Raw genomic sequence first — 16,926 nt, forward strand, 5'->3', positions numbered from 1 at the left:
AAGGCAAGTCAGTCGGTCTCCGGATATTAGACGCAAACAAGATTTTATTCTTATTGCATAATACTAAAGACAGAAAATTCCTTGTTACCAAATCAATACATTTAATGTATTAGAATATTTAATTAACAAAACTTAAGTCGTACTTTAAGGGCTTGTTCTCAGCTGAATAGGTGCTGTTTTATAAATAACATTCGGCTGTCAAAATCCATCACAAACTGTGACTGAAAAGATCATTAGAGCTGATGTGTATATGAGTTGGTTATACTACGATTATCTTAAGATTGGCCTTTATTTGTCAGTGACTCGGCTAATTTCGCACTCTAGAGCGAAAATATGTTGGATTCATAAAGACGACCCTAAAAAAACATTATATATATTGAGTTACAATTATACGCTAACAACTTTGCAATCGCCGGTTAGTTCGTAGTTTGATTAGTTTTTTCAAAAAAATGTGCAACAAACATTTCCCAATTAAAATACAAAGTACATTAACGGTTACCAGCTTATTACTGCGCTTTAAATCACTTTCCTCCGAATAATGACCGTTACTTGCTTTAAAGAAGTCTCAATTGTGTTGAATAAAATTAAAAATGAATAACGCTGCTGGTTAAATTGTTGCACCGGACACATGATACTAAATTGCATCAACGAGCAGTTACTATTTCGGTTTTCATTCAATCATTGTAAAATTGAAAGATACTTCGATTAAATCGCATAACTAATCATTAGTTTATTAGTTGATGATTGCTTTAACTAAATTGATAAAATAAAAATAGTTGTTAGTTAACGTGTCGTTATAATAAATTGATTTGTTTCTTATGTCTGATGTCACAAGTCGACTGTCGAAGTCATAGGGTTTTTATTGTTTAACTAGCTAACCCGGCGAACTTCGTACCGCCTAACAATCGATTCTTTACTTTTTTATTTTTTTTATTACTTATTCTGCTATTTGGGCCACCGGGTCAGCTAGTAAGATAAAAAAAGAAAGTTGATGAGTCAACAATTACATTATGTCAAAAATAAAAAAAATAAAACACTTTAAATTCTTTCCATCATACAAATATTGACATTAATATTCTTACGATACTAATGTCACTCAATTGTTTGTCCTTCCTGGAACCCCTTCATTAACACTTAAACTTTACGATATGGTAATATAGTTCAAATTGAATTAAGTTATTACGAATCTTTTGTATGGGAATATAGAAAAGTGTTGTTTATAGACTTTTAAAAACCATTTTCGTACTTCAAGAAATATTATAAAAAAAGAATTAACGAAATCGGTTCAGTTGTTCTTGCGATTTGCGTTTAGCAACACATTACGCGATTCATTTTTAGGGTTCCGTACCTCAAAAAGAAAAATCCGACCCCTTATAGGATCACTTTATTGTCAAGACCCTTTTTTTCAAGAACGCGTGGAGGCATTAAGCTGAAATTTACATCAAATACCCAGGTCTACTGTTCCTTAAGCTGTGAAAAAATCAAACTTCTAAACCAATGCAATCAAAAGATACGGCCGTTTATGCCGTAAATTTTCGAAACTCGCAAAAGAATCGAAACCTTCCTAGGTACTTCCTGTGAACTTAGAATCTTCAAATTTAGTACAAAACAACGTCTTATAATACAGATAAAGGAAAAATTGCGAAAACCGTAAAATTTTAGTTTCATCATAAAATAAAAATATTTGTAATAATTTTAAAGTTACTACCCCTTTCCTCATGAACGCGTAGAGGTATTCAATAGAAATTCATATCAAATACTCAAGTCTATAATACCTTTAAGCTGTGACAAAATCAAACTTCTATCTCAACGCAATCAAAAGCAACAGCAATTTAAGCCGCATATTTTCAAACTCGCAATTACTCGCAAGGGAATCAAAACCTAAAGGGTACTTCCAATCGACCTAGAATCATGAAATTTGTTATGAAGCAGTGTCTTATAGCACATACAAAGGGAAAATTCCGAAAACTTTATTTTTTTAGACCTTTGTCTTCAATTTATGCTCCTCCAGCTTTCCATATTGTAATGTTACAGACTTCATTTTGCAATAAAAATACCATAATTATGACTCGATTGTCGTGATTGGTGAACTTTTACTGAAATACCTACAGGTTTGTACGGAACCCTCAGTGCGCGAGTCCGACTCGCACTTGGCCGGTTTTTATATTATAGATATGACATGGAGTTTCGTGATTAAAATTTCCTACTTTGTTATGTGTGTCTTTTCAAAAATAATATTTTTAATTATTGGCAAGCAGGAAATCATTCTCTTTGATGATTTTTAAAATAAAGAGCTTTGCAATTTTTCCAGTTTATTGTATGCATACAAAAAAACATTTTTTTTGGGCACTAAAGTACATACATAAATAAACCCTGTCCAGGAAAATAATAAACTTCGCCTTGGTAAAATGTGAAACTAATATGTAATGTTGTATTGACAACGTTTACTTTAAAACAAAAGTGTCGCTTACTAAGCAGGTTTAATCTTATCAAAGAATATCGTATAACTATTAATGGTGTAATTAGTGTAACAAGTTTTAATCTGTAGCTTTTTCATAACAACATTGTTTCCAATTGAATTTCGTTTCCGGAAAGCAGAAGAATATTGGACTTTTTTTATATGGATCATTGAATTTGCTAGCGGCAATGCAATTGAAATGTGAATAAGCTGGTGCGGCAACAGGAGGGTGGAATTCAGCTGTATGGGCGGTGACGGACGGCCCGCGGGTCCGCATGCCGCTCATTCTCGCGCAGTCCACCGCCGCTCTAGCACGGAGCTTTGCACGAGCTTACGCGCCCACGCGGTGTCGCGGTACACGAAAACTTTGCCGAACTTCCGAACTCAGCGAAAGTGCGTTGTGATATTGAGTGCTTGTGAATGTACGGTGATAGTGTTGAAAAATATTGTGTTACAGTTGAAAACTATATAATTAAGGATTTATGGACATGGAAATCTGAGCTGTGTATTGGTAAGTTATTTCATTTACACGCATGGTAAAAATATTATTCGTTATTATTGGCACTAAAATATCTAAATTTTGTTATTTGTTTTTATTTTGGAATCAAACAAAGTAAGTATAAACATATTTATTATGAACATTATACTTAGCTACTAATTAGCAATACCTTATGCGTATTATAAATATTTTCATTCTTAATAATAAAATTCGTATACATTACTGGTTTTTACTTTTTTAAATTACTTTACATTTTATTAATACGCCGGTTTGATTTAATTATTTGTACACTACCTATAATAGCACGTTTATATCCATTGAACATTGAACATAACAAAGAAGTTATGAAAACGATGTCGATATAATCAATATTCGCTTTTAAATCATGAAATCCCTTAGAATTATGATTTGACCGTTTGTATTATATCGCGGCATATGCAGCTACCCGGTTAAAAACTAAATGATAATGGTTATTTGAAGGTAAAATGAAGTATTTTGCTAAAGCTGATTTTCTTTACTCTCTTAAAAGAAGACGTACTTAATGGGAGCGGGACAATTTAAATATTTAATTTTGTAGAATGCGAATGGCGACTACGAGCTCCCCTGGCGCTCCGACTGACAGATTACAGCCAGGTAAATCAGATGTTTCACTGACGTCTTTTAATATTCTATAAATGGTAGAATACTTCATTGTTAGTTATTTAAGGTTTTGCTATGTGAATATAGAACGTTTAGGTTCACCTTTGTAGTACAGCAATATAAAGTAAGGTAGAGAGAAATACTAACGAGAGTGAATTAACTAAATGAAATGAACGTTTCTAAAAGGTGCTTCGAAGTGCTTTTAATGACACCTACACATTTAAAAAGTTCTCTTAGTTTATAAATAAAGAGAGCAATTTTAAATCTCATTGCCATGTTTGATTATAAGCGGTAACTATGTCAAATACCCACTTATGTCAAATGGTTCATGAGAAAAACATATTCAACACACAGAAGATGAATAACAGAGATTCCATTATTACGTATTTGAATACTAAACACAAAAATATTAAATGCTGCCTGGACGATTTTATTCTGCTATAGAATTTATGTTTCATCGTATTATAAATATCATTATTACCCTAGGGAAAGGAGAAATTATTTATATTTAAAGCAAATTACTCGGCTTCCGATCGATTCCGAAATTTATTTTGGCATGTTTGTAACTAAAGAGATGCAGATATATTTACGTCATGAGGGTCCAATCAATATTACCTTGGACTGTAGCTATCGTCATCTTCCCAGTAGTAAAAGATATATATATATATATATATATATGCCCTGTTGACAGCTAATGCAATGTGTGTAAGGCCACTATAATTGTATCAGTAGTATTTTATATTCTTTAGATCCATTAAAACGAAACCTAAAAACTACTAGATTTGGAGCCTTGTGATGATACTTTAAACACATCCATCATCAATAAATACACTAAATGTAAAAAGCCTAGTGCGTCGGAGGTGTGGAGGATGTACTTTTGCGATTCAATTGCCGTGCTGTGGTTCCGATCCAAAATTAGATCAAGAGATATTGAGCTTTTGGATCAATATCATCTTGTAGTCTGCAATAGTGAGTGGTAAACAGTAATAGGCTAGTTTCCTATTACATAGGAGTTAATACAGCTGGCGAATATACATGTCTGCCTTCCCTTGAGATCGGGATGAAGCGTGGCGTTATAGGAGGCCGTCTGACTGTAGGATAATAAATAAGTTATTTAATAATAACTAGATTTTCACGAATTCTATCGTCACAAAACAAGTTGTTATGTTTGGAGTGATTTGTTATTGACCTTGTTGTTAATTAGGGATTATACTTTGTTGTGTGTATGTCGTCTCGCTTTGAGTGGAGTTTATAAGTTCGTTATTATTTTTTATAATATGACGCAGGAGCTGCGGGCTTTGTCAAGAGAAATGGTTCGTATGAACAGACACTCAATGTTAGGCAACTTAAAGAAAAGGGTTATGAAGTTAACGTATAATCCATTATATGTTTCACCACCTATAACAAAGCTTTCGTCTGTATGTACTTAACTGGATAATTACTGGGCTTAAGACATTTTGGGATAAGGAAAGTAGTGGGACTGTTTCGGGGTCTATTTTACGATAAGGGATGGTGTTAATCGTCAAGAAGTCTATGAGGCCCTTCAGCTTTGCTAAAGATGTTTGTGAAGGATGCGTCGTGTCCAACATACGGAGGATATATCATACGATAGACCTTTGATATTGGGAAGGTGGAATTACTATAAAAATACTAAAATTCCTAATCCACGTTACGCCAATGATACTATTCACTTCCTGAATGAGTTGGAGTAACATAGCTTGGAAAAGGGACTGGCTATAAATCGCTCGAAAACCAAAATCGTGATAGTGGACCATGTTTCTAAAACTCTACAGGATACTTAATTTAGAAACCGTTCATCACTTCCTTTACTGGGATTTTAGAAGCTCAAGTGCAAAGGAGTAGTAGAATAACTAAATTTGCAATGTTTCAATTCGATTAGCTATAGAAGGATCGTAGAATCACTAATAAGAAAAGAATGACACTCGTCAATGCTTTAGTCTTCTCTCTTTGAAGAAACGTGGAGATTAAAAGATAGAGGCAGTCAATACAAAGATGGCTATAAATGTGGTGCTGAAGAAAGAAGCTCCAAATCCCGTAGACGGCCTTTAGGTTATCTTTTGAAGTCTTTGGTCTCATCACCCGGTAAACCGAGGTAATCCCCAAAAACGTGCACCTGGAAAATTAATGGAAAAAGACCGACAGGAAGGAATCCACAGCTCTAGGCTGGTCAGATCCGTACTACACTAAACATACACGTTGCTGAAGCTGTTTACATTGCCGAAAGCTGGAGTAGATGGCACAACATCGACGACTCACCTCCAGCATTGGGGAATCGAGGCAACCAGATAGAATCTTATTACACAAAATGGCACTTATGCGATAGTTATGTGCAATTTAATACGTTTTATTCATATACTTCTCTACAACCTTGTAATAGTCATATACGTGTATTTAATTATTGTGTAGACTTGATAGCACGCTATCATGTCTTGTTTGATTCTTTCGACATCACAAATATATAACGAGATAAGGTTAAAGTGATTTCAAGTCTATTGTCTAATATGAAATGAGATACGTTGCGTGCGTTACCAAATACCAAAGGCTAACATAATTAAATATAATAATATTATTACTAGCTGTATCAATAAAAACTTCCACGTGGAAGAAAGGTTATATAAGAGTCGCAAAAAATGCTTTATTACATTATTATAATTGTTTTACACGTAGGTTGTATGTGTAGTTACTATGTATTCAGGACCTTTTAGTCCCATTAAGAATGAGGTCCGAAACAATTGCATATATTAGCAAACCACAATTTAATACGGTTGAAATTAAATATCGTTTGTACGTAGTACGGGCTTTTCGCATTATACTATCCCCAATTTAAATTCTAAATCCGTAGGCAAGTTATGTAGACTTTCCCCGAGTTCTGTGGTATTATTTTACGTGGTTAGAAGCGAATAAACTTTTCATTCCGTAAATGCGGTTTATTTGATTTAAACAGCTTCGGGTTCAAGGTGGTACCTACATAATTTTAATCAGCAGCTAACCGAAATGTTAAACTAAATTGCGGGAGTGGCGAACAACTACTCAGCTCCTGTTTGTTTTGTTTTGCAATAAAACCTTTCTGGATTCACCCACGTAGCGGGCTGACCACGTGGCTACATCTACGTTAAGTAGTTTCCTACGTAAGCAAATTAACTACTGCTATCCATTTTTAATTGTCTTTTTCTGCATGAATGACTCATGAGTATTTTAGTTTATGGCGAGGAATAGGCTAACTCAATTTTATATGTTGTTTAGTGGTTACTATTTGTACTATGTTAAGGAGTATGTACATGACAACATAGTTGAGAAAATGTGACTGTAGGTAGAGCAACAATTTCAAATATTATTTTTTGAACCAGTATTCATAAGCATAAACAACAGAGAAAATCTTAGGATTTTCAACAGCGAAACTGTGTGCATAGCATTCATTATGGACACTGCATTGAACGTTGCGATGATATAGTATATACCAGAACTTACATTATACATTCAAATTAGTGATATAACCCTGAAACCAAAACCTTCTAGGTTGCCGGTGCCGGTTACACCCAATCCCCAAAAAGGTGGATCGGTGGGACCCTTTGAGCTACAGACCGATTGCTGTCACATCATTACTTTTCAGAGTCTTCGAGCAAGTTATAAACACTCAGCTCCTGAGGTATGTTGAGGTGCACCAACAGATAATTGACCGTCAGTACAGTAACCGTCACGGTCTTTCGGCTGGTGATCTCGTATACATCATGCACCGTTGGACGGAGGTTTTGGATGGTGGGGGTGAGGCTATTGCGGTCGGCCTTGACAGTAGCATGGCGCTCTTCTGGCGAAGCTTCCAGCCTACGGTATCTCTCAGGGACTCCGCAAGTGGATCGCCAGCTTTTTGGATTGTCGGAGTATACAAGTCATAGTGGACGCCTGTTGCTCCAAGACCAAGATCATTAATGCTGGCTTTCCACAAAGCTTGGCATCTCTCTGGGGCCAGCCTCCAAATGGGGTCAAATGAACTTAGTTCAATTTAACCCCTTAAAGAAACAAGTTTGCGTGTTCACTGTGCAGAAGGAGTCTTTTGTAATAGCACCATAACTAGAAGGAGTCACTCTCCAAATGTCAGAGTGTATTGGGGTCCTCGGCGTCGAAATCTCGAGCAAAATGCAGTATAGGAGTCATTTTGAAAACAAAGCTAAAAAAAATGTAGGCATCCTGAACAGAGCCAAGCGGTACTTTACGTCATAGGTTAACGCTGTACAAAGCGCAAATCCGGCCCCAGGTGGAGTACTCTCATTTCTGGACAGGTGTCCCAAAATATCAGCTCAGCCCACTTGACTCTTTACAGCGCCGAACTGCTTGAATCATCGATGCCAATCTCACGGACAAACTGGAGCCGTTAGGACTGCAGAGACTTTGTGTGTTCTATCCTTTGTTCCACGGGGAGTGCTCCGGGGAACTATTTAAGATTGTACTATCTTCACCTTTCTACGATCGCACCACTAGTCACTGCAGTAGAGTTCATTCCTACCACCTGGAGACGTACCGTTCTCGAATGGAATGGTTCCTGCGTTCTTTTTTGTCAAGTAGGTATGTATTAGCTCTGGAATGAACTGCCTGTGTCGGTGTTCCCTGAGCGCTATGACTTGTCATTTAAACGGGGGTTAAAAAGAATATTGTGCCTACGGTAGGCAACGGCTTGTCTGTGTCCCTGGCATCGCCGAGTCCATGAGCTGTGGTGGCCGCTTACTCGCTTACTTTCAGGCGGGCCGCTAGCTCGTCTGCCTATACTGGCACATAAAAAAAAACCTCGATGCAGATACGAAGCTAGTCACCAATTAGATGGGATCAGCGACGCTACAAATAAATGTAGACAACTCAACAAACATTCGTCGGATGCGAGCATTTAGATCGCATTAGCGGTACATGCATGTTTTGTTGAGTTAACTAGATTAAGTTAATTTGAGTTGTGCTTGCCTACCACACCGAAATATGTGGGCATAAATATATCCATGAATTTAGTAATAAGGCACAGAATGCCAATTTGAAATGTATTCGATGGCGTTAGAAATTTGTTGGTCGAAATTATCAATTGTTATTTTGGTTGAAATTTGCATAAATTGCTATCTGTATACGAAATATTCATAGTTACCATTGTTTATTTCATTGGTTGCAATATAGGTCTAATTTAATTTATATTTAATTAATCTTATGCCTAATTGCAAATAAATTAAACTCAATCAAGAAGTGTGAAGATTAAATAAAAATAAGTAATAATAATTTGTTATTTTCTAAGTCAATGTAATGATTTTTTTTTTTTTTTTTATTCTTGTTTATTTAAAGAAAAGGGGTTTAATCACTACATTCGATGTGATTATGTCACCCCTGTATAGCCAACAGAGTACAATGTTACATTTAAATTACTGCTAAAATATATATTGACATATAAATGTGTAACTTATAAACTATTCCATATTAAGGCGCACAAATAACAAAGTACATAGCTTCCAAGCCTCATCTGATAAAGGGAAAGCTAATATGCTATTACAAATTCCAACATCCAAACTTCCGCGAAACATATCTTGTCTTTCGGGTGCGCTCCGTTCACACTCCACCAGCACATGGTGTAAGTCTTCTCTAACCTTGCAGACTGAACAATTTGGAGTATTGGATTTTCCCACCAAATGTGCAAATGTGTTGGTTGGGATATGACCGGCACGCATTCTCAACAGAGCAACTACATGTTTTCTATCAATCCTTCTTTTCTCAAACCATGGGTATCGAAGCGGCTCAGCTTGCATGGTTTTGTACCATATTCCCTTAGTTTTCGATTGTTCCTCATAATACTCATTCCATCTTTGTCTGCATAGATTTTTAACACACCCAAGTACATCAGAGTACACCGGTACAGCTATGTAATTTATACCTTCATAGGCCGCTTGTCGAGCCCCTAAATCTGCCATTTCGTTTCCCATAATGCCCGAATGTGACGGTATCCACTGAATCGTAACATTCTTATTCATTGCACGAATTTTGCATAAAGTATTTAAAATTACTACGGCTATCGGGAGCCCTCGAAGAGTCGAGGGTACACGAGCCAGATGTTGAAGACTGCTCTTTGAGTCAGAAAAAATCACAAAATTCTCTTGATCAATGTGTAGTATATATGAAAGGGCTTCAGAAATAGCTATAAGTTCACAGTTTATAATGGAAATGTTTGCTTTAATTTTAAATTTTGTTATAATGTTGAGTTGAGGATCAAAGAAAGCAGCGCCCGAATCCTGACTATCCTTTGACCCATCTGTATATAATACATAATGACAGCTAAAATGATTGCTTACCATTTTTAAAAAGTTAGCTTTAAGTTCTACTGAACTGGTAAATCTTTTGGCCTTATTAACACCTTCAATTTCAGTGGACACTACGTCTGTTATATCAATACTGTTGATCCATGTGTCCATAGAAAAAATATCTGGTGTATGACTTGAATAAATGCGTAGGTCTTTGTATATTCTGTGAATAATTATCAAAAGAGGTAATTTTTGTTTTCCAGTACGACCCGTGACATTGGATGGACAGCTCTTCTAGTTCTTTTTAAAACAATATTATCACAGACCGATTTTGAGCGTATATAGTATTTACCAGTTAAATATAGTCTACGTATGAATAACGGTTGGAGACATAATTCACTTTCCATTATATGGATTGGGGTAGTTTTAACAAAGCCCCCGATAATTCTCATAGCATAGTTTTGTACTCTATCTAGTTTGATAAGGTTGCTATTTGCACTGTTTCCATATAAACAAGAACCATAATCAATCCTACTTCGAATAATGGCTATATACATTTTGCGCAGGTGTTTAGGATGTAGACCCCATTTCGCCCCAGCCAGAACCTTAAAGATGTTTAAAAACTGGGTGCACTTGTTATATGTCTCAGATATATGTTTACCCCATTTTAAAGAGCTGTCCAACCATATGCCAAGGTATTTGAAATTGTTGACTTGTTCTATAGCGTTATTATTAACTATCAGTTGAATGTTTATCCTGTTTCTGCCTCTATTAAAAATGCAGACCTTAGTTTTTTTTTGAGAAATGTTTAGTCCTAATTCTGTAATCATATATTGGAAGTGGTTTAATGAACTTTGAATGTGGGATACGGAGTCTGAAAGCTTTTTCTGACTTTCGTACAATATAAAATCATCCGCATATTGCAGTATGCGAACATCCTTTATGTTTTACAAATTTTGATTGTAGCTATGTTGAACAATAAAGGGGACAAAGGATCTCCTTGAGCAATACCTGAACCGGTAGTTCTACTCAGGTGCCTGGAATCTCCTAGTTGAATACTCAGTTGTCTCTGATGAAGATATTGCCACAGATAGTTACACAGTACATAGCCTACCCCGAGGTTATCTAAGACATTTAAGAGAGCTATTAGATTGATATTATTGTAGGCATTTTCAATATCTATAAAACAGGCTACTGTTGGGCAGCTTTTAGTGAAGGCTATCTGTATCCGAGACACTAACCTAGCGAGACCATCGCAACATGATCTGGATCTTCTGAAGCCAATGGTATCTTGTGAAAGATATTTATTCTTCTCTAGGAACCATTCGAGCCTGTGTGTTATAATTGTGTGGAGTATTTTACAAAGACAAGATATGAGTGCAACAGGTCTGAATCCTACATTTGAATTGGACTCCCCGCCTCGTTTTGGAATAGGTACAATTTTCACCTGCCTCCATTGTTGCGGTACAAAACTTGAAGATAGAAGTCTATTGTAGATGGACGTCAATATGATTTTACCTTTGGGAGGAAGATGTTTTACCATAGAGTACGATATGTTGTCTTGGCCTGGAGCGGTATCAGTTTTCTTTTTAACAGAGTTTATAACTTCCTCAACGGTAATGGGCTTAGAAAGAAAACTTGTTCACGGAGAATATATATGGGTTTAGATGGATAAACATAATCTGGGGCAAGATCTTTCAACAGGTGTAATGCCTTTTCATGATCAATAGGACTTGTCTGTGTTTTATATCCTTTGACCCATTTCATTTTTCTCCACATTTTGCTTTGGAGAAATGGAGCTGTCTATGTTGCTACAGAACTCTTGAAATGATTTGCGCTTGCTTTGGCGTATTAACCTTTGAGCTTCACATACTTTCCTTTGCAAATCTTCCAAGTTTTCAGGAGTAGGGTTGCGCCTGAATTTAGATAGTGCGAGTCGTCTCTGTGCCACTATGTGGGATAGGTTTGAGTTCCAGTATGGTTTTGGTACAAAATTCTTTGTTTGAAGAGGATTTTCACATACTTTAATTGGCGGAATACACTCATCAGCTACACTGTTCATAATATTTAAAAAGACATCATATGCAGATTGATGGTCTAAAGGAAGTTCTAAATTTGATAATTTAGAGTTTATTTTCTGGGAATATTCTTTCCAGTTAGCTTTCTTAAAGTTCCTTCGGTATTTCGTTGAAGTTAAATGAATCGCCTCTAGTTCCATTCTAATTATCAGATGATCACTCCCCAGGTTTTCATTCATGATACTCCATTTGAATTTAAACGCTAAATCTGTGGACGCGATAGTAACATCTGGGGAGGTTCTTTGTATATGTCCATCGATTAATTTAATACGCGTATTCATATTTCCATTGAGTATGAAGAGGTTATTGTCCATAATGGCATCAAATATTTGGATGCCCCTTGCATCTGTTTTAGTGGACCAGTTGGGATGATGGCCATTTAAGTCTCCGGCTATGAGAACTTTTCTTTTGATATTGAGAAAATTTCGTCCCAATCACCTTTTGTTGTGTATACTGATGAAGGACAATAAATGGAAATTATGTCTCTAAGGTGAGGACAGTTAAGTAATTTTATGTGTATTATTTGTATTTGTGAATTTGAAATGTTATCTGTGCATATCAAAGCTTTTATAGAACAATGTGTCATGATTGCTGTACCGCCGTATCCATCGTCTCGATCTGCTCTGAATACGGTGTATCCCGATAATCTGAAGGGGCTATCAGGATTAAACCAAGTTTCGCTAAGAATGGCTATGTGCATCTTTTTTCTTGATTCATTAGTGCTTCAAATTCAGTACTTTTAGGTCGTAGGCTCTGAGAGTTCCATTGTATTATGTTGAGCGTCTCCTTGTTAGAGGTTGTGCTATCCATTTTCACAGGTTATAAAATCTAGGATCGTTTGCAGTATAGGCCACTCAGGAATATAATTAGCAACTAGTAATACCACCCATTCCACGCAAGCTTTAATAACCATCTTCAACTTTGACTGAATTGTTACACCTCTAATAAATAGTATATCTTTTATTTTTTTGAGTAGTTCCTGAATATGGACTGTTTTTTCTTTTCTTTCTTCAGTGGGCACATCATTCGCATATTGTTCAACTGGACTATCTGTGTCGTTTTCTTCCAAGCCATCAGACCACACATAAGGTGAAGAAGGTCTACGTTGTGCTTTTTTAGATGATGTAGGCTTCTTGATGTTACCGGTTTTAGTTTTGGCTACCTCCGCAAAAGTTTTTTCGATTATAGGTGTTGAACTTCCAGGTTGAACGTCGTCTGTTGAAAAGTACTTATTGTTAACTTGATCGCCTTCGGTTTCCTTCCGTCGTGCTGTATGAGAAGCTGGCGGCACGTACATTGTTAAAGCCATTCTATAGGTGCAGTTAAATTCCGCCATAATTTCTCTTAACTTTTTTTCCCTACAGAACGCCGGGCACGATGTTTTTGCTAATGCCATATGATTGCCGTTGCAATTCCACACATCTGAAGTTTTGGTGTCGCAGTTTGTGTGTCCACCACCACACTTAGGACATGTAATTTTATTCGACGGACATCGTTTAGAGATATGGCCAAATTTCCAGCATCTTCCACACTGTGAAACTGGGAAGATGTACGGCTCAACTCTGATTCTTAGTTCATTTACGGTGACGTAACCTGGTAGGAACGAGCCCTTGAAACATAATCGAACACACTCACTGGGTTTCCACCCGCCCTCTTCACTATTGCGACAATTAAGACGATGCACAGAGATTATTTCGGCATTGCTAGGGCAGATTATGTTTGCCAAGATTTCGGTATCGTTTAATCCTACCTCTACGTTTTTTATAACGCCGTAGGACATCTTTATCTCCATAGCCCGATAGATTCGCCATCCCCTGTTTATCAGTTCTTGGCTATTTTCTAGCTTTAAGGCATTATCTTCATTGTTAAAGTCAACGCGGATCTTATAGGGAGATAAAAACTTAACTCGTTCAATGCCATTGATATTAAGAGATTTTAATATTTTTGCCATTGCAAACAGTTTTGGCATCTTTTCTTTGGATGAAATGTATATTTCAATTTCGTTAGATTTTGATTTGAGTTTTTTCTCTTTAGTTTGTACTATTCTCCATTCTTGTTCTTCTTCCTCTCTTTTCTCTCTTGCTTCGTCTTGAAGAGCCATCTATATATTCTTCCAGATTTGAATAGTGACTTTCTTGATATGTTTCCATTTCCGATTCTTTTAAACACTCAGCACTGTCCAACACAGAATTCTCACTTGTACTATTATTCATTATGGAGGTAGAAATGAAAAAAATCTCATTGTTATACGAAGCCCGGCCGCCAGGTAGTAATCCGGCGGAGCGAGCGCTGCGCGCGTTTGCTTGTGAGACGTAAACAACTGATAACGCTTAGTGACACGACTTTCTCGCACAAATGTCGGTACGATAATGAATGTAATGATTAGCTTCAACTTATTCCAGTCAATTGGTTTCTTTTGTTATTTACTTTTATTATTATTTCTCTCTGAGATCAACAGAGGATATTCAATTTGCCGCATGATGATAAATGTAAACATACTAAGAAATAATAATATTTTAAATTCTTACAATTGTTCTTTGAGATTGTACTTCACATTCTCTTTTTTCATTTAATTTTTACACTTATATTAGATATCAATAATACACACGCAGAGAACCCTCATCGTTACGTTTAAAGTGGTGTTATAGAAGCATAACAATTTAATATGAAGTGGGTAATTTGTTTATTTATAAAGATTATTTTAAAGAAGATAATCAGTCCAGGTTAATTTGGATATAAGTGAATGAAAACAGAACCATAGATTGTTTTATACTTGTAGCATGATTCTTCATTTCAGTCAAACACACAGAAATTGCAAATGTTCCCTATAGCGTAAATAGAACGACTACAGTCTAAACCGAAGCAACCGCACTGTTGTCCGGGTAGCCATTGTTAGTCAGACTGTCGGAGTATCAATTCTGTTTTATCCAATCTTCATTTTCCATCCTTTCTTAATAGATCGGTAACACAACGCTTATTCTGGTACCCGTTGTGCGTAATCGACAATAATAAGTCGAGCCATTCGTTCGTTCCTCGGTTTTATGATGGTACTAGGTCTCATTTAAACGAGAATTCGTCTTGCTAGGTTGATACCTGAGGCAGAACGGATGCTCTTTGTCTATTTTTATCGATAAGTAATTATCTATCTATGCTTAGCATGTATACAGAATCGGAAAACGTGTTAGTTAGTTCAGCGGAATTGATTGGAATAATGGAGATTGGCTAAACAGGAAATTTCCGGCTAGCGATTGCTATACAAAATGATAATGATGATAATAGCCAATGCGCATAATTGTGTAGCTCTTTGTATTACAATCGAAACGTCGTCTTTAGATTTATTTATATTACATTTTAGTTGTGGAATAAATAACATTTTGCACTTATCGGGATAAAAAACCTAGCGCAAAAACACAAAAAGAAAGAGTTATATAAATGCAAAATTCGCAATTTCAATTAGTTGGATGACTTACATAATCCAGTTATTTCAGTTTAAAAACGAAACCACTGAACCGATTTTGAAAAAAAAAACTATAGGCCTTATTTGGAAATATATTTCAAATAATATTTTTCCAAATCCGGTAATAATGATTCGGTTGTGAGGTAACAAACATGAAAAGTACACGTCGAATAGATAATCTCTTTTTTTTAAGTCCATTAAAAACCCGTAATTTTGTGGTAATGCACAATTTCGTTTTTGGTGTAATGTAAAAATCTGTGTGGTATCTATAACACTCAATATCTTCACATACGTAATATGAATAGGTTTTATTCGTCCTTACATGTATATGAAATTGGCGTTTTGTGTGGGAGGAAGACAATGTTGCATAGTTTGATTAATTCATTATATTTTTGTAAAATATAATGAATTAATCAAACTATGCAACATTGTCATTTCCTAAGGAGTTCACTGATCATTTTACAAAAACAACACAATAACATAAAGATTTATCACTCACACTAGAGCCTGCAGCTAACTCTTAAGTGGTTTGCGTAGATCTACTTCCACAATAGACTTTAATTCCTCATTATCTACCTCGGTCTCCGGCCCACCGCTGGGGCTTGTTCTGAAAGTCACAATTTCCAAAACGAAAACGTTAGAAGAAAACACCTAGCGTATTTTCATTTGCGACATCAGCTCCATACACATATTTACTCCTTGGAGCTGTTTCTACAGCACTGATGCCATGGCAAAACTCATACTCGTAATAGCGATATTTCATGTTTTCCATTGCTCGATATGAAAGACGCCAAAAAACGAACCAGGAAAAAAACAAATAAATTAGTGTTTTTTTTTTTTTTTCTATTATATGGCTACAAGCACTGAGTTGCTGTGCTACGCCAATGTCAATAAAGCTAGGGAAACATAATATTACAGAAAGAAAATAGGATTCGGAATTTGGATTAAGTCAGGAAAGTTGGTTAAGCGAAAATATATTAATATCTACTAAGTAAATAATGATAATACACGTAAATATAATATATTAGGTATATACAAACTATATTTTAATATTATTATGTACAATAAATGAGGAAATAGCTTTATAAATATTTACATTAAATAAGAGGAGGGAAGAAATACAACAAGGAAAAGGAACACCAAAGGAAGTGAGTTGACTAATAAAATTAGCATTGTCAAAAAGTGGACAAGCGAAGAAGATGTGATTGAGGTCACCCTCTTCTTCACCGCATTCACAAGCTGTACTAGCATTAATACCAAGTCTAGCAAGGTGAGTTGGCGAACACACATGACCCAAGCGCATTCTCATTAATATACTAGTAGATCGCTTGCCAAGTTTCAATTTGCAAAACCATGGCTTCTCCGGTATATCCAATTGGACTTTCGAATATAATTTGCCTTTTATCTGACTGCTTTCTTCCCAGCACTTTTCCCAGGATTCCCTGAGAAAAGTACTTGGAAGTGCAGCCAGATCGGTGCAATAATTTATATAGGGATATACATCACCACTTGTT

General features: G+C 35.9%; 1 protein-coding gene across 1 annotated transcript in view; it reads left to right on the forward strand.

The window, feature by feature from the left end:
* The first annotated feature begins 2,764 nt into the window (after window positions 1-2,764).
* The window catches only part of LOC115447655, a 181,137-nt gene continuing 166,975 nt past the window's right edge, over window positions 2,765-16,926 (forward strand). The window contains exon 1 of the mRNA XM_037442270.1: window positions 2,765-2,969. The gene's annotated coding sequence lies outside the window, so the exon portion shown is untranslated. The remainder of the gene's footprint in view (window positions 2,970-16,926) is intronic.

This window comes from Manduca sexta, chromosome 24, assembly GCF_014839805.1.
Source record: "Manduca sexta isolate Smith_Timp_Sample1 chromosome 24, JHU_Msex_v1.0, whole genome shotgun sequence".
In the NCBI taxonomy this organism is placed as follows: domain Eukaryota; kingdom Metazoa; phylum Arthropoda; class Insecta; order Lepidoptera; family Sphingidae; genus Manduca; species Manduca sexta.